General features: G+C 39.2%; 1 long non-coding RNA gene and 1 other non-coding gene across 2 annotated transcripts; one reads left to right on the forward strand and one right to left on the reverse strand.

The window, feature by feature from the left end:
- Nucleotides 1–1,814: 1,814 nt before the first annotated feature.
- On the forward strand, nucleotides 1,815–1,888 carry TRNAT-GGU (transfer RNA threonine (anticodon GGU)). The gene has a single exon. It is a non-coding gene; the product is annotated as a tRNA-Thr (tRNA).
- Nucleotides 1,889–5,259: 3,371 nt separating this feature from the next.
- LOC149086335 (uncharacterized) lies at nucleotides 5,260–6,807 on the reverse strand. The gene is made up of 3 exons (XR_016192729.1): nucleotides 6,134–6,807; nucleotides 5,979–6,025; nucleotides 5,260–5,299 (listed from the first exon to the last, which is right to left on the reverse strand). It is a non-coding gene; the product is annotated as an uncharacterized LOC149086335 (long non-coding RNA).
- Nucleotides 6,808–21,710: the final 14,903 nt, after the last annotated feature.

The raw sequence follows: 21,710 nt of genomic DNA on the forward strand, positions 1-21,710 counted from the left end.
AACATATGACAACCATATTTTTATGGGCATCTTTTTATCAGCCACCTCGTTGGGCATTTTGCCTGTTGTGGTGTTGTATTTGTATTTGTATTTGTATATTGATAGATATTGACGCCTACGTTCATGTGGTGATTATTCCAAGAAGTACGGTAATGTATTAAACTACATGTACCGCAATAAAAAAATATGAAATATAGAAACAAAAGACCACAATAAAACATATATTAGTTATTGCTCATTCTAATAAAAAAATTAATTACCACTCAATTAATCCCATATTAATTCGTATTTAGAATCAATTTAATATAATAAATTTGATTATTCAGACTTGTAGAATTGAAATTTTGGAAAATTGCCTGGAAACTGATGAACACTGATTTTAAACGTGGCTTAATTTGTGGCTACCACGTAAAATTTTTTCACAAAAATTGATTTCGGTACAACAGGAGGAAATCCATAAAATATGCATTAGTCTAACCTTTTAAATACTAAATTAACTTCTCAAAGAATTTTTTACATAATATATACCAGTCTTTCTTAACCTTTTTCAGCTCATGGTCCCCTATGGATCAGATTTTTTTCTCGTGGCCCCCTGTCCTATCCAGGGCCTCCTCTACCCTCATCCAAGAGTGAGATACTTTCTATTTTTTATTATGAATGAAATTTTAATAAATCAGATCTCTGGAATCCTGGACAGGCACGGATTCAAATGGTGGATTACCATCTCTCCCAGGAGTCAAATTATATTGTAAAAAACGGTCTGTGTAAAATGTGGGATAATCCAACGAACATGCACGATAAATCTACCCTCCCAACACATCAAACGTTGATCTGGCGGCCCTCCATACCTAGCTGGAAGTAACAGCTTACATATGAAAATCATAGTACCAGATCCCATATAAGTGCAGTCCTTCATTATAGACATGAAGACCCGGGTCATGCCCACATAGACCCAAGGGTTAAGATGCCCCTGGTTCTATGGATGGATTTGATGAATTTTGGAAGTAGTAATATTTTTCCACCATGTTTCACTTTTAAAGCTTTTCTCTTCACAGCTCTCTATGACTCCCTTCACCCCCTGTCGTGGATCACCTTTCTTCTGATTTTCTCTCGTGGCCCCCTAGAATATCTCAGGACCGCAAGGGGGCCATATGGCCCCAGATTGAGAACCACTGATCTATACTATTATTATATATTTTTTTATTATGTAGCTTTCAATATAAAAGTAGCAAAGGGAAAAGAACAAAAATGGAAGGAACAAAAGCAGTTTAATTAATAAGAATTTCCTTAATACGATTAAATAATCGACGTTTGGGTTTACCCAAAATTCCAAAACGAACACGGCTATACGCGTTTCAGAACTGTATGAAGTTCCTTCATCAGTAGCAGAAACAAAGAAGAAAGAAAATATTGAAAAAACTCCTTATAGCGGGAGTTACTCGCTGTTGTAGACAAGAGTCAAATTCAAAATGAACCGGCAACAAAAGAGCAAGAGGACGGAAAAAAGAAGAAAATGGCGGAGCCAATCACAACCGAGAACGTGATAGTGATGCTGATGGAGAAGAATAATTATTGTAGGAACTGTTGCCAGATTTTTGAGAAGGGAGGTGTGCTAGATAGGTCGTTGACCAACTGGTTTGTGTTTTTGTTGATGTGGAATGATTCGAAGAAATCCACATTTCTTCGAATCATCTACACCACTGGAGACATGACCCTGCCTTCCTTATTTCACGCCTTTTATTTCCTGGATATTGTGGTGAGGTGTAATGTCTCTTCTTCAATGCCTCACGCCACAATAAGGAAGGGAGGGTTGTGTCTCCCGTGGTGTAAATGGTAGCATGCTTGCCCGGTATGCAAGAGGGCCTGGGTTCGAGTCCCGGCGGAGACAAGATGACTTTCTTTCCAAGTTCACCTCAGCACAATATCCAGAAAATATAATGTTTTCTTGCTAGGTAGTCTTGAATGACGTTTATGGCAAACAGTGCAGAGGCCTTCTATCTCTAGGAGGTGCTGGTTGAGCAGCCCCCCGGTATATGGCAATTATTATGGATCGGAATAGGATACGAATACAGGACAAAAATAAAATTTAGGCGCAGCTATATACAGTACCACTTTTTGTCCTTTGTTTGTTTATGATTTATTAGTAATGGCATGGGAGGGGGGGGGGATAAAAACCTTAGACTGAAATGGGAGGCGGCAAAATTTGTATAGTCCACAGGCGGCAAAAACGTAAATACGGCCGGCCCTGTCTGTCTCAAACTATGAAAAAAGCTTTCACCCCATCGGTTGCTATTTTGTGCCAGGTTTTGCACATTGCTCAAAGTACACAAATCCGACATCCCACATCGACCCATAGTTTCGAATATCAGAACTGCCTCGTACAAGCTTGCAAAACATCTCGTCTCAATATTTTCACCAGTCTCTTGCAATAACACACACACACACACACTATGAAAAATTCCGTAGAATTCGCACAGAAACTCCATACCTTCAACGTCGTCAACACAGAAACGGCCACTTTTGACGTAAAATCTTTTTTCACGAATGTCCCTGTAGAAGGCATTCTTCGATGTCTGGAGACTAGACTAACCGAATTCCATTTTTCCCAATTTGAAATCTCTGAACTGTTAGATCTTACTCGGGTCTGACTCAACCAAATATGCTCTCTTTCAACAAACAATTCTATCGCATGACTGAAGGTCTTGCCATGGGAAATCCTCTCAGCCCTGCACTTAGTGAAATCTACATGCAATATTTTAAAACAAAACTGTTCCGTGCAATTCAATTTCTTTTCTACGTCAGATATGTTGATGATTGCTTCATCCTTCTCGACGGTTAACATTGACCATATTCTAAATATCCTCAATTCCATTGACTCCTGCATCCAATTCGCTATAGAGGAAGAAAACAGTAACCAACTGACACTTCTGAACATATTGGTCACTCATCACGAGCAAACTTTCTCTACCACTGTCTTTCGTAAATCTTTTGCTGTTTCTTTACCTCTCTGCGCATTCTCCAGCACAAAAATATGCCTCGTTCTATACATATGTGAAGGGAGCCATTAATATGTGCTCCTCATCGACGCTACTTGTAGCTGAACTCAATATCCTAAAAGCAATAGCAGTCGATCGTGTGTGTATGGCTACCACAACTCTCTTATTGATAACCTACTCAGCAAACTTATTAAAAACACTTCAGCAACCAAGCCTAAACCTGTACAAAAAAGTTTGATCATTCTGCCTTTCTATCCAAAAACCAGCCAACGCATTGCCAAAATCCTTCGAAAATATACTTTTTCTGTGATTTTCACCCCATCAATAAACTCAGCTTCTCTAAACTAAAACATTCCGTTGACCCACTCAATAACTGAGGCATCGACAGCTTTTCATGCCAATGCGCATTATCATATATAGATCAAACTATAAACGTGCCCTAAAATATAGAAGATACGTAACCAAACAAGACTAACGGCCGTATTCACCATCAGCGGTTAATCGGTAGGTAGTTGTAAAAATGACGTTTATTTGAAAAACGGTATTCTCCGTACGTTTAACCGGCGAGTTACCACTCCTTTTCCGCTTTAACTTTTACCGCTGCTTTTGGGCGGTTAGCATTACCGGCGATGGTAAACGCATGCGCGCTAGTATTATTTACTTCTTGAAATATGGCTTCCTATCGTAAATATTTGCCGTATCTTCAAGCTCTGGAAGAAATTGAAAATATAGAAAGAAGATCGCGGATCGTTTACAGTGATAGGTGCTCAGATTTGGACATGTTATCTAATGAGGATTTCATGTCCCGGTACAGAATAAGTCTGAGCACTGCAGAAGAAATTTTACCTTTGGTTAGGGACAGCTTGCCTCCAGATAATAGGGTAAATAACAGCCTATCGCCTGAAGAGAAGCTGTGCATTGCGCTAAGGTTTTATGCCACGGGCAGTTTCCAGCTGACATTAGGAGATTTGGGATATGTCAGCCAGCCATCCAGTTGCCGTGCCATCAAGCAAGTGTCGAAATGCCTTGCTGGACTGTCAAGGCAACACATCACATTGCCTTCCACTGAAGGTGAGAGGCAGGAGGTGAGTCTATTTCACTATTTAAAAAATTATGCATTGCTTGTTTCATTGTGTTTACATGTGCATTCACTCTTTAACCTCTTCAACGTTATGAGGGGGCGCCAAAATGTGTGCTTGTCCAAGCTTACCAAGCATCTAGTTGTGGCCCTGTCTTTAGGTTCTTCTTGGTCACTCACTCATGCTCAACACTGTCTGTGTCACTCTTTCGGCCATTCACATGCTTGCACACTGTTATTGTCACTCATATGTTTGCAGACTTTTTCAGTCACCCACATGCTTTCACACTTTTTCAGTCACCTGCATGCGTACACACTTTTTTGGGTCATGCATATGCTTGCACACGCTTTGCATCACTCTTTTGATCAATCACATGCTCACACATGATGTAGGTCAGTCACTCTTATACTCACTTATGGACTCACAAACTCTCACTTACTGACCTAGTCTTTCAGCGGCGGATTCTAAGTTATAAAATGCTTTGGCCTTCGCTCGTTATGTACTAATTTACCCATTCAATTCCTAAAATTTGCAGGCCTTTGGCTACAATTGAAATATGTTTATTATGTACAGAAAAAAAGGAAAATTAAAAATGAAATGAATAAATGAAAAGTTAGAAACAAAATGAATACATTAAAAAATAAATGAATACATTAAAAAATAAATGAATAATATTAAAAAAAGAAATGAATAATATTAAAAAAAGGAATGAAAAATGAAAAAAAATTAAAATTGAAATTAAATTTTATATGTACAAGGTATATCAATTCTCCATCTTCTTTTGAAATGCCTCAAAAATAGCTAAATGTTTTTCAAGAATTTTTTTCTTGAATGCGTGCAGTTCATTATGTGACTCCAGTTCTTTTCTTCGCAACTGCATAATTATAGCATGTTGCTCAATTTGCTGTTTTTTTTGCAGTTCATGCAGTTCAGCCTCTCTTCGGGAATTCTCTTGTATCGCTTCAGATACTCTTTTGGCTGACACTCTTCAGACATTTCATCACTCTTTGTGTGGAGGTAACTCTCCCGCCAAAAAAACATCTTGCTTTCTTTGCAGGTGGCTCTGCTGTTGGTGGTGTTTTTGGGGAGTTGGGAGGATGTCCCCTCTCCGGGGTCGTATTCCAGAAATGAGCTGCTCTGGCCTTTTCTGGAAGGTGGTGTTGAGGCTTGCGATGATGACACGCCTGCTTCGAACGAAGGTCCTTCCCCAGGATTGTTGCTATCCTGCAACGACACATTAGTTTATTGAATGCATCATACATAAAGGTGGTTGATAAATTGATACTTTTACATCAGTGCCCTCATGCCAAAAGCACGAATGATACTTTCCTCATTGGGAAAAAAACAAACGGGGGAAATGCAATTTGAATGTTGACTCTATCCATTTACGAGGTTAATTGCCTAACATTTTTCAATAGGGATACACATTTGCGTATCAGGCATAACTTAAGATCGCAAAATAAGGTCTCGCACAAACCAGGTGATAAAAGAAATGACAAATGAGCACATTCATGCTTCTGGCATAAGGGGGACCAGATATGCACGTTCATGAATAGCTTTTCTTGTTGGTGAAACTTTTCCCGTCATTAGATTCGACAATATTTTGAATATTTGTAATTGCATGAAACTCTTTTCATTACATAACTTCATCTTACATTGCAAACACAAAAATATTTTCTCTACTATCAACTTATACATAAGTGAACTGAAAATAATTTTGTGTGAATTGCAATAGAAACTTATTTTAATTAATTTTTTTTGTATGATATTTCACACAGTCTACATTTTATTTTGACATGCAATTGCAGAAAGCTGCATTAAAAAAAGAACTTGATATATGCACATAGAAATGTGAGGCGAGGACATTTCTCCTGAATAACAGTAAACATTCGTATCATCTTACCTCATCGTCTTCACAGTAGCTTTGTGCCTCTGATTCGGCGAAAGAGACTGTAAAGATAACAAAAAACAAAAATCAGTTTCCAAACAAAAATTTGAAATTTCCAAATGTTGCTTATTAATGGAGAACAACGGTTTAAACACAGAATGATTTCTTACCTTCAACATCAATGGGCTGATAGTCTGCATCAGAGTCGACTGCGTTTGGCAGGGGAACTCTACTGGCACCTATGGATATTATTCGCTCCTGCAGTGGCGTAACGACAGGGGCCTGCAGTACACCCCCCACCAGTCTTGAACAGTTTCCTCTTTTCTTCTGCCACACTCTTTAACGATTGTTTCTTCATATTCCTGTACCTACCGTGCAATTGCTTGGTGGTCCTGGGGAACACTCCTGGCGATGCATTGAATTTCTCCCTCAGGACCTCCCAAGTATTTTCTTTTTGTCGGTTAAAAACCGAGTTAGTGTTTTTATTTTCGATCACGTCACTATACTCGCTTACAAGAGCGATCAAAATATCATTTTCTAGATCCGAGAAATTTTTTCGTACTTGCTTTTCCATGGCTGTAATGTAAGAGGTAATGTAAAAAAGTAATGTAATAGAAGAAATTCTCCACGTGCAAAAACCACGAGGAGCAGCGGAGAGTTTTTTTCCTTTTTCGCTTTAGCACGTGACTTTCTTCAACGAATGAGCGTACAGCATCATCAGCATCGACGCTTACTATCTGAGTTGGGTAACTTTTTACGGAGAATACCGATCTCCTTTTACCTCGGCTTTTACCTTCGGCCACGTCTTACACTACTCTCCTGGTAACTACGGCATGGTGAATACGGCCGTAAGCGGTCATCCATAGCCCAACACTGCTGGTTCTTTGGCCATAAATTTGATTTTTCTTCTGCCAAAATTATTCAAAAATGTCCCTCGCCGTCTGACTTGGACTTCTTCCAATCATTCCACATCAACAAAAACTCAAACCAGTTGGTCAACGACCTAACTAGCACACCACCCTTCTTAAAAATCTGACAATAGTTTCTACAATGATTATATGTTTTCTCCAACTGCATCACTATCACGTTCTCGTTTGTGATTGGCTCCGCCATTTTTTTTTTCTTTTCTCCTCCTTTGCTCTTGTTGCCGGTTCATTTTGAATTCGACTCTTTAGCCCCGTTTACATGGGAAATAGAAAAAGTTGGTTCAAACCCGCTTCAAAAATTTTCACCAATGACTGCTCACTAGTTTTTTCTTTACGAAGGAAAAAAGTCGTTAAGCGGGTGCTAGAACTCCCAATGCTACCGCAATATTTGAACATGTGAATGGGACTTTTGTCTACGTATTTTCACTATTCTTTCTTTGCTACTGATGACGGAACTTCATATAGTTCCGAAACGTGTTTAGTTGTGGTTCCTTTTTGCAATTTTGGATCTACACACTACTTGGGTCTTTCCCTAGTATTAAAGTGAATGAATCTTTTTTTCCCAAATCACAAATGCGCTGAAATTTTTTTTCAGTTTCGTTTTTGAATTTTCAAAAATAAATAATAATAATATAGCCAAATGAAATATTAGTCATAGTTGAAAAGGGCATTAAATAAAAAAAGAATTCATGGAAATTAAATAATAGATAATTAATGTACTTAATTACAGAAAAAAAAACTGAATTTCCTAATAGATAAAAACACATTGTCCAAGGGAAGGTAATTGGTGCGGGAAGGAAAAAAAGGTTAAGAACCACTGGCATAGATGGTCCACAGGCACACGACGAAATTATTCACCCGTTGTAATTGATATCAGTAATTCTCAAATGGGTTTAAATAAAAATATTTGTACTTGAGAATATTTGGTTCACCTTGCATCCATCAAGCAGAATGCAGAAAATTGCTATCCTAAATATCGGACATCACTAAATTTTGACAAAAATTTTGGCAAGCAGTCCCTTGAGGGTCACAAAGTGGTTGTATATGTATGTTTATCTTTGTTTATTTTTTGTGCATTTTTGTCTTGTCATGTGTCTTTCTTTTGTATTTTGTAACGTGTTCTGTCGAATAAAAAAAATGCAATTGGCTAAATACTGCTAAAATTGCTGAAGGGTGTGGAGATTAAAGGCTGCTACAAATCGCAATAAACAAAAATGCATTTCATGGAAAAATATTCAAATGATCTGATGCCCATATTTCATTGAGAAAAATAAAATTCGGTAGATTGGGATCTTAAAACAACAATCCATAAAATACAAGACATTATTAATTGGCATCAAAAATAGAGGACTCGGCTCATTTGCCAAACAATAATAATAATAAATAATAAATCTTTATTTGCATATGGATGGGGCCAGACCCATGCAAGGATGGCGTAAAATTAAAAAAGAAAATCACAGTTCATTAGTATGCACATAACCAACTCACATAATAACAATTCAGGAAAAAAAAATCGACACATCAATATAAAAAAAACTTCACAACATCGTTAGAAAAAAATGAATAGTTTTCCAATTTGATCTTCGGATAAGTTCGATGTTTTGAAAATGAAATTTTGTCTGGTGGGATTTCGGAAAAATAAACGATTTCAGAAATGTGCTTCTTTGCAGATTGAATAGTGAGCATTCGAATAAAATATGTAATTTGTCAAAAAAATTATTGAAATTACTGCTGCAATTAGGGCAATTCTGGTCAGGATTTAATATGACATATCCACTAAGTAAATTTTAAAAAAAACACTATCTGTTCTAATTTGAAAAATTAGGCGTTTCCCATGACAAAGGTATGTTAAAAAACAGATAATTTTCAGATGTGAGACTGGAAAAGATCTCGTGGTAGTGAGCATATCTTGTTGACCTATGAACTGATGAAAGATCGTTTTGAATTGTTTGGGCTATGTATCTCAAAATGGCCGTGGGAAAATGTTTTCGGAGGGCAGCCGGTGCCACTTGCAGGTCCCAAACGAATGGGAGCCCAGTTATACGGAGTAAACTCAAAATGTTAAAGGCCCTAGTTACGGTTGTTATTCAGTGGGGGCGTTTCAACAGGGCATTGTATCAGATTTTGGGGAGTCTGTTATATGGAAGGATTAAGATTTTGTACCAGAAAAGAACTGTATTTTTTAGAAGAGTCACAGATATTGGACGTCTGGTGGATTCAAGTTTAAGTATACCAGGACAATATCTGGACGTTGTAAATAATTTGCGAAGAAAGAAATCTTGAGCTTTTTCAATATGAAACCAATGGTCTAGTGACCAAATTGGTGCAGCGTAACTTATAACGGACTTTGACGGAGAGTCAAACAGTTTTAATGCTGCGGAAACAGATGAGTTACGTGCCCCACTGAGAATCCGAATAGCTCCACCTGAAGCGACTTTGTCTTTAGCCACAACGCGAGTAGTATTTTTTCGAAAAACACCCGAAGAGGAAAAATGACACCTAAATAGTTGTGCTCATTGACGTTTTGTAGATCTTCATTTTGTCACTTAAATTGGTCACCACGAGTCAGCTTACCGCCCCTCTTGAGAATCATTATTTTGGTTTTGTTCAAATTCGCACGTAAATTCAATTTCATAAAGTACAGCGCAAGTAAGTTGATTTTTTTCTGAAGAGATACAGCATTTTTTCCTAATAACACAATATCATCCGCGTAAAAAAGACTGTATATCATTTTTATGATCGATTGAGAGACTTGAGACTCTGGAATTAAAAATAGTGTCGAGATCTGCTATGAACAGAGCAACAATTTTTTCTAAACTGATAGAATCCGCAATGAAAATCAGACTTGTTAGTTTTTTAATTAACAACCATTTCTTTGCTCCTAACCAATATGAATTTTTGCGGGGACGCAGTACCGAATATGCTTTACTAAACTTCTGCAAATTTACTTACAGAAGCATCGACAGAAATAAACAAACTGCAGCTATTTTTCTTGACATCTCTAAGGCATTTGACTCCGTAAATCATAAAATTTTACTTAGTAAACTGTATTATGCTGGTGTCAGAGGTGAACCACTTCTTTGGTTCAGATCATACTTAAGAAATAGATCACAAAATGTTAAAATTAACAACTCATTTAGTTCTTACTCGAACATGTTGGTCGAGTGGTGGCCGCTGTGGTGGTCGAGTGGTTATAGTGCCGGACTCGTGATGCGAGGATCCGGGTTCGAACCCCACAGTGGTGGTCGGCTGAAGTTGGTTTTCTGTGGTTCCCAACTTCAAGGCGCAAATGCGAGCCGATCTCCCCGTTAAAAAGTCTCGCCACAGAGAGCAACAGTCCTACAACGGTAAATCATTCAACCATAACACTTCACTCATAGTTAGTAAAAACTGGGGGCAGATGACAGCACTACACATAACAAGCATTACACAGAAACAAACTTCACGTCAGGTTGCACTACACGTACACGCACATTCCCGCATTTACCGATTCGTTGGGGGGTTCCGCGGGGGGCGGCGGGGGGGGTGCATGTGTGGTGTAGCAGTAGTAGGTAGGGGCTCGGGGATCCATGATGTTCTTAAGTCAGCCACCTCGTTGGGCAATTTGCCTGTTGTGGCGTTGTATTTGTATTTGTATTTGTATTGGTAGAGGAGTTCCTCAGGGATCCATTTTGGGACCATTGCTTTTCATTATTTTCATCAATGATTTTTGTACTTTGAAACTTTTCGGTAAAATTATTACATACGCCGATGACTCTGTAATCCTTTATTTATGCGACGATCAATTTACATTGGTATCTCAAATCGAGCAAGATCTTCTAATTATTAACGATTGGTTTGCTCAAAATGATATGAGGTTAAACCTTGACAAAACAAAATTTATGTACTTTTGCCTCAAGGGAAGTCCCAACTCAAATCTTGTTATCAAATCTCATGCAACAGGTTGTTCACTTCACGCTTGTAATTGCCAGTGTATAGGAGAGGTCTTCTCGTGGAAATATCTCGGTATCTACGTTGATTTTAATTTGAAATGGAAATCTCATGTTGAATTCATCACGAAAAAACTCAGATTTTTCTTGTATAGGTTTTACCGTTTGCGAAGAATTGTTCATCACAATTTCTTGCGTTCTGTGTATTATGCCTGGGTTCATTCATCGTTATAATACGGTCTACTTACATGGGGCTTCGATTATAAGACTAACTTATTACCAATTACAACTATTGAATTCAAATTTCTCAAGTTTTTAGGATACTCTACTTCAAATGACATTTCTTCATGTAATAGATATGTCCTAAACCTACGACAACTTGTCTTCTATAAAGCAATAATCTTTCTACACAAAAACAAAAATCTTCGCACACCCAAAATGAATGTTTCCTTGAGACGACCTCATATGGTCTTTGAGATTCCCTCACATAGAAAAAATATTTTTTGCAAACATTTTTTTTACATTGCTCCTAATATTTACAACAGTTTACCTATTGAATTGCAAAATATAACACCGTTTCCTGCTTTTAAACGACGACTTCAACAATACATTGCTAACATACCAAATATTGAAAATTATTTTAACTCTTTAAAGCCCTGATAGAAAACCTGGGAGGGTCGTGAAAATACCAAGTTTTTTGTGTTCGAAGTGGACTCGTCCAAATTTCGGCCATTTTTCCCTCTCCCCACCCTTTCTCCATGAGTTTCTATTCATGTCACCCTTTGCATTGACGTTCAAACTTTCATTTCAATGGATTTTCGGGAGATAATTTGTCTATATATATATACTGAAAACACCCCTTTCCTCACAGTATTATCTCTTTGTAAAATGCATTGAGTACCCTTAGTCCATTCTCAAGGAACATTCTGCTTCGCTTGGCCTCCTAGACATATCACTATTTGAGTATACACCAGAGCCAACGAGAATAACTTATAATCGTATTTATTTACACAGACGCCTAAACCAGAGAGTCCGACATCTCTCATGTCCAACAGTCAACAACCTTGTATCTCTTCGGCCCCATGGCCTTTTCACCCAATCCGATTATTATACATCACTTCATTTCACTTCCGACACATCCCCCTTTTATGTTTATTTTTTTCATAAAAATGACTCTAGTTTATAGTGTCAGTGAGCGGATAGTGCTGGGGCTTCCGCACCACACGACCGTATCGTGTTGCTCTGATGGGGACGGATATTTGTACTCCTGACTCTCCAGTTGGCCTTCTCAGCGTGGTGTCGTCATCCGGAACTGTCGCACCAACGGGTGGAAGCTCTACAATTCCTGGATCCGATTCTGAACCAGGCTCGGGGCGTTCAGTCCTGTTCAGGTGGAACTGATTTCTTCTCACAGATCCCCTTGGCGTCTTGATGATGAAAGATCTTGGGGTATCTGCTCTGCACTCGATTTCACCCCACGTCTTCATGTCCGCCACCCACACTGTGTCTCCTACATTCAGCTGCTCTCGAGTGCGGACACCGTGGCGATTATCGTAATTTTTCTTCTGCTTCTCAATCCTTGCCTTCTCCTTCCCCCTTAAGCGATCTTCGTCGGGTTGGCAAGGCTTTAGCAGATGTGGGTAAATCGGAACCGTTGTTCTAAGGCGACGCCCCATCAGCAGCTGAGCTGGACTATACCCATTCTCCAATGGCGTGTTTCTGTACTGGAGCAGTGCTAGGTGTGGATCTGAATTTTTCTTCATCAGCCCTTTGGCCACCTTGACCATGAATTCGATGAATCCGTTTGCTTGAGGAAATCTTGGACTTGACGTCAGGTGCTCAAATCCATACGTCCGTGCAAATTCTTGGAATTGGGAGTTTCTCACTTCCTCGAATTGGCCACCGTTGTCACCATAGCCTAGCCTCCGAAGCAGGAAGTGTAGAGATGACAAGTCTCACGCAGGCCTTAGTCTCTTCCTCCAATTCACCGGAGTTGTCACTTTCAAGAGGGGCTCTTGAGAGGGCGTCTGCTGCTAAGAGCTGTTTACCTGGAGTGTATGAGATTGTGAATGAATATCTCATCATCCGTAGCCTGAAGCGTTGTAAACGAGGTGTTAATTCATCCAGTTGCTTCGTTGAAAATATGGGCACGAGTGGTTTGTGATCGGTCTCAAGACGCACTTCCAGTCCCATAATGAAGTCTTCAAATTTCTCACAAGCCCAAGTGAGTGCTAGCGCTTCTTTTTCGATTTGAGCATATCTTCTTTCTGCAATGGACATAGTTCTTGACGCGTAGGCCACAGGGTGTACCGTACCGTCCTTGTGTTCTTGAAGCAACACACTTCCCAAGCCGTAAGACGATGCATCCGCGGAGACGATGACCGGTAGCTTAGGATCAAACCGTGCTAGGACTGGTGCCGACGTAAGCAAGCGTTTGATTTCCTTGAAGCATCGAGCTTGCTCGGAGTCCCACACAAAGTCATTGGCTGTTTTCAGTAGCGCTTGAACTGGAGCCGAAATTTCGCTCAAATTCGGTATGAACTTGGCCAAATATTTCACCATTCCAATGAAACGTTGCGCTTCACGTAGATCTTTTGGTGGTTGAAGATTTTCTATGGTTTCTACTTTCATCGGGTCAGGCCGGATTCCTTTGTGGTCTATCAGATGACCTAAGAACCTTAGTTCAGTGACGCCGAAGACACACTTGTCTTTGTTGAGAGTGACGTTCGCATCATGGAATCGTCGAAGAACTTCTCTGAGACGTCTGTCGTGTTCTTCTTGAGTGACGCCCCACACTAAAGTGTCGTCTGTCAGGTTCGTCACGGCTGGAATACCCTGCGGAAGGTCTGCAATGTCTCGTTGAAAAACGTCTGGAGCTGAAGAAATTCCGAACGGAAGTCTCAAGAAACGGAACCTTCCGAAAGGCATGATGAAAGTTGTCAGCCTTCGGGACTTCTCTGCCAGTTTCTTCTGCCAAAACCCTGTTGTGGCGTCCAGCTTGGAAAAGATCCTGGCCTCTGGTGGTATTTGGCCCAACAGATGATCAACTGAAGGTAACGGAAAGTTCTCACGTTGAACGCTGCTGTTCAACTTGGTCAGATCGAAGCAGAGCCTGATGTCTCCATTCGGTTTGGCTGCCAATACAAGCGGAGCACACCATTCACTCGGTTCTGCCACTGACTCGATTATTCCGTCCTTCAACATCGCATCGAGATGCTGTTTTACTTTATCCATTAATAGGATAGGAACTCGCCTTGGAACGTGAACTGCAAAGGGCACGGCACCGGGCTTCAGCTTGATTTCGTATTCTCCCTTCAGTTCTCCAAGCCCATCGAAAATTCGTGGAAATTCTTTTTCCGGGTCGACTTGAGTTAGGCTGTGAGCCGTCACTTCATTGAGTCATTGAATCAACTTTAGTTGGACGCAATGTTCTCTTGCCAATAATGGACGATCGGGTCCCTTGATCACATAGACTTTTGCCGACGTAGAGGCTGACTTGCAAGTTAGTTGGCACTCGAACATTCCCTTGACGTTCAAGTTCGTTGCACCGGGACTCGAAAGATTCCGGTCAGGAGGCTTGAGTTTCGGAAATCTGCTTTTATTCCGTTTGTAGAGACTGTCTGGGATGACTGTCACATCTGCTCCTGAATCCAGCAGAAAGTTGACTCGGACATCTCCGACTAAGACGTCTTCTTCCCAAGTCCCTTTGTGCGATGACGCGGATGATACTAAGTAGCCAAGGAATGTCCTCGACGTCTTCACCCCGACTTGACGCACTGTCGAAACATTCGCAGCTACCCTACCCTTGACTTGCAAACCCTAGCAAAGTGATTTTTCTTACCGCACTTACGGCACGTGGCGTCCTTGGCCGGGCAGGAATTCTTGTCATGAAACTTTGCTCGTCCGCACCAAAAACAAGAAGCTTCATTCCTACTGCGAGTCTGGCCCTGCTTTTCCTTCGTTGATTGCTCTTGTTTCTTGGACTCTGAGCCATGTGGATTCCTGTGACCCTGGCCAGCTCTGAGCTGGTTTAACGCAGGGTTATGTAACTCCTCCTGCTGCTTCTTGACCGATTCGTATTGTCTTGCTATGGTCGTAGCTTTCTCCAGCGTCAGACCTTGCTCCAGTTGAAGCTTCTCGGACAATCTTCGGTCGCTGTCACCCACGACGATGCGGTCGCGAATCATCTCTTCTCGGAGAGCTTGATACTCGCATGACTCCGCTAGCACACGGAGAGCAGAGATGAACTCCTCCACTGGTTCTCCGGAGTGTTGAACACGGTTGTTGAACTTGGCCCGCTCGTATATGATATTTTTCCTGGGCAAGAAATGTCCGTCGAATGCCGCTGTAACCAAATCGTACTTTTCTTGGTCCGCTGATGGCAGGTGAAACGAGGTGAAAATGTCCTCCGCTTGATCACCCAACAAGTAGAGAAGCGTGTTGACTTGGTCTTTCTCGCCCTTCTTCGCTAGCCCTGACGCGTCACGAAATCGTTCGAAGCGTTTCTTCCATTTTGGCCATTCGGATGGCGTTGTAAATGAAAACGGTTCGGGACACGGCACTTGAAACGTCGACGACATGTTCTTAGCCCTAACCATAGACTTATGTAAAGCGGCGATTTAGGCTTAGTTATTCGAACGTTAGTAATCAAGCTAAGACTTACTCAACGACGTTCGAAAAGTGGATCGGTGGATCTTTCTGGATCCCGCAGCTGCCACCATGCTTCGCTTGGCCTCCTAGACATATCACTATTTAAGTATACACCAGAGCCAACGAGAATAACTTATAATCGTATTTATTTACACAGACGCCTAAACCAGAGAGTCCGACATCTCTCATGTCCAACAGTCAACAACCTTGTATCTCTTCGGCCCCATGGCCTTTTCACCCGATCCGATTATTATACATCACTTCATTTCACTTCCGACACACATTCTAGTACATCAGCTTTTAAAATCCCATTGATAAGGCGTTGCAGTTGTCTTTTCCGTTCCCGCCTCTGACAAGAGCTTTCATCTTCTTCCCCGTTGGTGAAAAAGCCCACCAAAACATACCCATACCCCCTAGCTGGGCCGACTTGAGGCGGTTATGGGCATTAACCTACTCGGCCGATCTGGGCATTATAGAGTTAATACTCAGACATAAACTTATACATTTTGATTGTGTTTCACCGAAGCGATTTGCTTATTTTTTTTTTTTACAAATAAATTCCTGTCCACCACCTTTATTTTATTTTTTTTATACTCAGTGCATGTATTTTCTTGATTTGCCTATATGTATATTTTTTCATACATGCTTTTTTTTCCGTGCTTTTACCATAACAATACTAATTTCACTAGTGACCTTTAGTTTCATTCTATGTTGTCAGTACGGGTAACAATGTTACCCCTTGTCAACTCATATATAACTCAGTATAAAAAAAAAAGGAAAAAAAAATTATTTCAGTCTGTAACACGTTATGCATATATATGTGTATATATGTTGTATTTCTACGTAGAAAGAAACGTTCCCTCATGTACTAGGTGCTGGTGTACCCCCCATGTTTTCGGATTCTTGGAATGTGCTTGAGAATGGTAATGTAAATATAGGTCATGCTGTCTGGGGGTCACGCTGTCTGCGTGGGAGTGTATAGAAGAAGCCCATGTACTCGCATCAGTTGAGGTTTGTCTTTTGCAAAGGGTGGCAGCAGCTCTCATCTGCTCTCACCACTTTAAATAAATTCTCATTATTCTTGATGTTATGGAATTGCTCTGCTGAGTGTCTACGTGTCTATATCTTAATATAAATACACTACGCATTTCTTTTTTTAAATACCACAAATAAGTCGGCAGGATATTAACTCAGTGGAATTGTCAAGGCAAGATATCAAGGAAAAAGATGCCAAGAAGAAGAAGATCTCAACCTCTGCCATCGTCATCATCATTTTCATTCCCTATGCCATCCGTTCCTGTATCAAATCTACCACCATCGCTGAAATTCAAACCACCTATATTCGATGAAAACTCGACCATGGCAGTGGAGGATTATTTGAAACTCTACTCATCAATGGGTAAGATTATCGGACTTGAAGATGCGGCACTGGTAATTCTTCTTCCTCAGTTTCTTGGAGGCCGCGTGCTGGATTCTTTCTTGACTCAATATGACGTTCATATGTCATGGTCCACAGCATCTGAAATTTTGAAGAGCATCATCCCCACAAAACCGTTGAAGTATTTCACACTCTTCAATGAGACCAAGGTGTTCGACCTTCCTGATGGACTTGACAACTACTATGCTACCAAGTGCAAATACGGGAAACTTGCGAAACTAGAAGATAAGCAAATCATAGAAGGACTCACCCATGGATTACCTCCTAATATTCAACGACTAATTATAGTTAATGAGCCAAATACAACCGAAGAATGGTATCAAATTGTTTACAAATTGATAAACGTTGCGGAAAAGATGCACTCGTCTCCATCACACACATCAGATCCAAAACCCGGAATTCAAACGAGAGTCAAGATGTCTTTTCATGTACCTTCTCCTGAGCGGCAAATGTTAATTTCATCAAAAATGCCTAAAGAACCTTGTCCAAGACATCTCCAGCAGAAAAATCAGCGTCATTATCATTGGCTGTCCGATTGCCATCTTATAAGGGACCAGTATCGCAAGAATAATCCACATAACAATAATATGGCGTGCTCATCACAAGCTACCCATGGATGTCAGCCAAGCCAACCGAATAAGTGCAACTGCGACAGTGGAGAGAGCACGAAACCAAAGCAAGGATTCTGACAGCTATTGATTGAAGGTATATCAAGAGGACAAAAGACTATACCGATTTTTCCAGACACAGGTGCCAGTATAAATGTCATTCCTCTACACCTACTAGCGAACTTTCACAACTGTCCCGATATCAACGGCAAGGACAATGTAACTGTTTCTACATTCGGTGGCGACATTAATAGTATCGGTTCCGTCAATTTGCTGATCAGAATTGGAACTATTTCAAGGTATCTGAAATTTTTTGTCTTAGACGTTCCTCAAAATTTTGCGTTATTATCTTTAAAGGAATTTCGGAAATTTTTCTTAAAAATTGATTTTGTAAATTTCTGTGTTTTGCAGTTTGATAAGGTTATTTCTATTTCAAATAGTAATCATAATATCGGTATCGATAGAAGTTTCTATATATCTCCTATGATTCCTATTTCTACTAGAGTTGAAAAGAAGGACTGCTCTAAATTAGAAGCAAAGGAACAACACATTGAGTCATTGGTTAAACAATATCAAAATATCTTTGCAAAATCAAAATATGATGTTCCACCTTTAAATATTGATCCCGCTAGATTAATTTTGAAAGACAAAACACCGATTCACCTTCACCCTTATAGACCGACCTTTTCTGATTCATCAGAAATTAGGAAACAAATTTCAGACTTGGTGAAAAATCAAATCATTGAGCCTTGTGCATCACCGTGGGCTTTTCCAGTTTCTCTGGTAAAGAAAAAAGATGATGAAACTACGTCTAAAACAAGATTAGTATGTGATTTTAGAAAACTTAATATCGTCATGAGATCTGAACATCATCCAATCCCTAGAATAGACGATGTATTAGATAAATTGGTATGCGCAAAAATATTTTCATCAATTGATATCGCTTCGGCTTTTTGGCATATCCCTCTCCATCCTAAAGATCAAGAAATAGTATCTATTGTCACCCAAGAAGGGCAGTACAAATGGAAAAGGTTGCCCTTTGGTTTAGCAAATTCCCCCTCAATATTTGAGAGAGTATTAAATACAATCTTGCAAAAATATGAACTTCCTTTCTTGGTCCACTACTTTGATGACATAATTATTTTTTCAAACAATGTTGATGACCATATATCACATATCCGAAAGTTTTTTGAAATTTGTCAAAAAGAGGGACTCAAAATTAAATACTCAAAATGTCAATTTCTCAAGGAGAAAATTAATTATTTGGGATTTGATATAACCCCAGGGCATTATTCTCCATCTATATCAAACATCGAAGTGATTAAATCGTTGTCAGTCCCAAAAAATGTTAAGCATTTACAATCATTTTTAGGAAGTGTAACTGTATATCAAAGGTTTATACCGAATTTCGCGAATATTAGACATCCGTTAAATCAACTTTTGAAGAAAGGGGTTCCCTTTATATGGAATGATGATTGTCAACAGGCATTTGAACAGTTAAAAAATGCGATAATGTCAAAACCCATTTTGAGGATGTATAACCCTCAATTACCTTGTTATCTGTATTGTGATGCGAGTTCCACAGGAATTGCTGCGGTTCTCAAACAGCAATATCCAAATGGTGAAATGCATCCGGTTGGATATTTCAGTCGTGCACTTAGAAAATATGAGCTCAATTGGACTATTAGTGAAAAAGAATGCATTGCAATTTTAGATGCAATCCAAAAATTTCATGTGTATCTTCACGGACGTCATTTTACTGTCTATACTGATCACTCAGCTCTTCAATATCTTCAAAACATAAAAAATCCCACGGGTAGGTTATTCCGATGGTCATTGCGTCTTTCACAATACGACTTCACTGTAAAGCATATCAAGGGAAATTCCAATGTTGAAGCAGACATGTTATCACGTCTTCCCATGGTTCAATTTTTGTCACCTACAGAAATTATTAATTCACAAGACGATACAATTCTGTCTGACAAAAGATATTTCAAAGATAAAGATGATGTCATTTATATTCAGAGAAAAGGCATTCGAAAGGTTTTCGTACCGGAATCCTTAAGAAAAGAACTCATTCTCAGAGCGCATACAAAACATGGCCATACTGGTATTACTCAAACTATTAAATTGCTTTCTCCTCAATATTATTGGCCCTACATAATTAGAGACATAAAAAATTTCATTAAGTCTTGTACAACTTGTCAGACTGTAAAAAAACCTGTAGGACCAACATTAGGGGTTTTAGGAAATTTACCGGAAGCCAAAGTACCCTTTGATTTACTTGCTATGGATACAATTGGAGGTTTGACCAAGTACGGAAGTACGAAATCTTATCTTCACGTGGTTGTGGATCATCATTCTAGATTTGCATGGGGTTTTCCTTCCAAATCTACTTCCATCAATGCGTATATCCAATGCCTTAATAAGATTTTTGAAACTGGAAAACCAAAATTATTATTAACAGACAGAGCACCTTCATTTACGAGTCCCAGATTTCGGAAGTATTTAAGTAAACAAGGGATAAAACATATTTTGACATCAAGCGCCAACCCATCTACAAATGGTTTAAATGAAAAGTTAAATAGAACTTTAACTGAAAGGTTGAGAATATTGTATTTTGAGAATCAAAAAAACTCTTGGATAAAGCATATAAAAACGGTCTTGGAGCAATACAATTCAACTCCTCATACAATTACAGGATTCCCACCTCAGTATCTCATATTTGGAGATCTTTCTTCCGATTTGACAGAGCATGTAAACCCATATCCACCTCTGGAAGAAGCTAGACGTTTAGCGTATTCTAGATCTCAAAAACAACATGAAAAGAGCGCTGCTCTCCACGATAAGAAACATCCACCACATAATTTTCAACCAGGTGATAAGGTCATGGTTAAGGTGTTTCCTCATCCAGATAACGGAAAGTTGTGTCCAGCTTACACTGGACCTTACACTATAATATCAATATTAAGTCCACAAAATGTTGAAATAGACAGACCGAACCAACCCACACGAAGGAATAGTGAAGTTATACACGTGAATAAGTTAAAACCATATTATTGTGATGTTCAAAATGAAAACGATGATAGCATTGTTGAAAAATCATGTTATTTTAGTGAATTACCATTTTTTGATAATGAGCGAACTCTTAAATTAGAACAAATTCAATCTGATTTATCTCCATTCGCTCCAGAATTTATACCGTCAAATTCTTCGAGCAGTTCATCGATTGAGCACAAATCAGTTGAAAATCAACATGTCTATGCTGTTAGTAATTCAGAATGTTCATTTTCAGATATTGGTAACGCTTGCATAAAATTATTAATATTTTGTATTCGGAAAATTCCATTTCATTTCTTATTATTGCTATTGTTATTTCTTCCTATTTCATATGTGTGCGTAATGCTGTATGTAAAATTTATGGTTTTGTGTCGTATAGAGAATGTTACAATCATCGAGAAAATATCTTCAATTATTAATATTGATGTGAAATCATGTTTCGTCAATGTTACTGAATATGCTGATAAACTCTCAAGCCAGTCATGTCAAAAGACTTGTACATAACCAAAAGCACATTCAATCGTGTATTGTTTTTATTTTACTCTAGAAATTATGAGTTTGTATTTTTGTGATGTTTTTCTTAGTTTTGCAATGCCATTCTCATATGTGGCTCTTATATATTTTTATATTATTATTATGTATTCCCAGCCACCCTCCCTTTAAGTGCAGAGTTTCACTCTTGTTATTGGGGGAGTATATGTTGTATTTCTACGTAGAAAGAAACGTTCCCTCATGTACTAGGTGCTGGTGTACCCCCCATGTTTTCGGATTCTTGGAATGTGCTTGAGAATGGTAATGTAAATATAGGTCATGCTGTCTGGGGGTCACGCTGTCTGCGTGGGAGTGTATAGAAGAAGCCCATGTACTCGCATCAGTTGAGGTTTGTCTTTTGCAAAGGGTGGCAGCAGCTCTCATCTGCTCTCACCACTTTAAATAAATTCTCATTATTCTTGATGTTATGGAATTGCTCTGCTGAGTGTCTACGTGTCTATATCTTAATATAAATACACTACGCATTTCTTTTTTTAAATACCACATATATATATTTTTTTCTCCTTTCTTTGTATAAGTGATAGTGAATAAATGTCTAAATGTCTTTAAAAAAAAAAATGAGAGGAGAGCACTAATCTCCCTGC

Source organism: Pholcus phalangioides, unplaced genomic scaffold, assembly GCF_987345545.1.
Source record: "Pholcus phalangioides strain wild (caught in Gottingen) unplaced genomic scaffold, Ppha-v1.0 ptg000005l_1, whole genome shotgun sequence".
Taxonomy (NCBI): Eukaryota; Metazoa; Arthropoda; class Arachnida; order Araneae; family Pholcidae; genus Pholcus; species Pholcus phalangioides.